Raw genomic sequence first — 2,040 nt, 5'->3', positions numbered from 1 at the left:
AAAAGAATCACAGAAAAGGGGGCCGGAGAGATAGCATGGAGGTAAGGCGTTTGCCTTTCATGCAGGAGGTCATCGGTTCGAATCCCGGCGTCCCATATGGTCCCCCCCGTGCCTGCCAGGAGCAATTTCTGAGCCTGGAGCCAGGAATAACCCCTGAGCACCGCCGGGTGTGACCCAAAAACCACAAAAAAAAACACAAAAAAACAAAAAAAAAAAAGAATCACAAAAAAAAAAAAAAAGTAAAGAATCACAGAGAAAATATTATATAGGGCTGAAATGATAGTACAGCAGGTAGGGCAGTTACCTTGCATGTGGGGATCCTGGATTGGAGTAAATATTAAGCACTTCTGAATATTCATCCCTCCACTCAACCTATCTCCTTTTCCCCCCAAAATCATATTATAGCAAATGACAATGAAGCTATCAAATTAGCAATGATATCATTGATAGAAGTTGTCCAGTTTTGTGGAAAAAATAGTGAATTTTCTCTAAGATAACTAAACTTTGTAGAAGTATATTGCCAAAGAAATTGAGTTACAGGCCCGGAGAGATAGCGCAGTGGCGTTTGCCTTGCAAGCAGCCGATCCAGGACCAAAGGTGGTTGGTTCGAATCCCGGTGTCCCATATGGTCCCCTGTGCCTGCCAGGAGCTATTTCTGAGCAGACAGCCAGGAGTAACCCCTGAGCACTGCCAGGTGTGGCCCAAAAAAAAAAAAAAAAAGAAATTGAGTTACAAGTAACTGAAATAAAAAAGAAAAAGGAAGAAGAAGAGAAAAGGCCAGTGAAGACTGCTAATTCTTAGGGTGAATACTGGAATCTTTTTTTTCGTTTTTTGTTTTTTGTTTTTGGATCACACCCGGCAGTGCTCAGGGGTTACTCCTGGCTGTCTGCTCAGAAATAGCTCCTGGCAGGCACGGGGGACCATATGGGACACAAGGATTCGAACCAACCACCTTTGGTCCTGGATTGACTGCTTGCAAGGCAAACACCCGCTGTGCTATCTCTCCAGACCCGAATACTGGAATCTTTTAATGTTAATTTTAATAGTCCTTTGAATTAGTTAAAAAAAATTTAAAAGAATTGGGGCCAGAACAGTGGGTAGAATGCTTGCCTTGCACGACAGCTGACCTATGTTCGATCTCCGGTGACCCATATAGTCCCCTAAGTACAGCCAGGAATAATTCCTAAGCACAGAGCCAGGAGTAATCTGTGCACTGCTGGGTGTGGCCCACCCATTAAAAAAACCAACAAATAATTTAAAAGAAGGGCTGGAGCCATAGTATAGCAGGCAGGATTTTGCTTTACATGCAGCTGACTCAGGAAACTCAGCATCCCACATCATGCCCCAAGCCTGTAAGGAATGATCCTCAAGAACAGAGCCTGGAGTAGGCCGTAAGCAGCCAGGTGTATCTCCCCACAAATAATTAGTATAATTAAGTAATAAGTATAAATAATTAAGTATAAGCTGCCTTGAGGCATAATATTAGTAATCACATGCTATTTGAGAATGCCAGATTTGTGGCTATCTTCCATTTATTACATACATTATTATGGGGATTTTTAAAAAAATATATTGTAGTAAACTTTTTGTTTGTTTTGGGGCCACACCGGGTGATGCTCAGGAGTTACTCCTGGCTAGGCACTCAGAAATCGCTCCTGGCTTGGGGAACCATATAGGACACCAGGGATCAAACCGAGGTCAGTCCTGGGTCAACCGCTACTGCTGGGCTACTGCTCAGACCCCTGTAGAGAACTTTTTAAAGTATTTATATATATTTTTTGTTTATTGCTGGGCCACACCAGGCAGTGTTCAGGGGTTACTCCTGGCTCTGCACTCAGAAGTTATACCTGGCAGGCTTGGGGCACAATATGGGATGCTGGGAATTGAACTCAGGTTGGCCATGTGCAAGGTAAACACCCCTACCGGCTGAGCTATCATTTCCAGCCCCTTGAAAGTATTTATATTTCCACATAAGGCCGAGACTATAGTCTAAAGTGCATTGCCCAAAGTTTACTTTCCTTCACATAGGCAGATCTAATT

This window comes from Suncus etruscus, chromosome 9 (assembly GCF_024139225.1).
Source record: "Suncus etruscus isolate mSunEtr1 chromosome 9, mSunEtr1.pri.cur, whole genome shotgun sequence".
Taxonomy (NCBI): Eukaryota; Metazoa; Chordata; class Mammalia; order Eulipotyphla; family Soricidae; genus Suncus; species Suncus etruscus.
Note: the sequence above shows the minus strand (reverse complement) of the source record.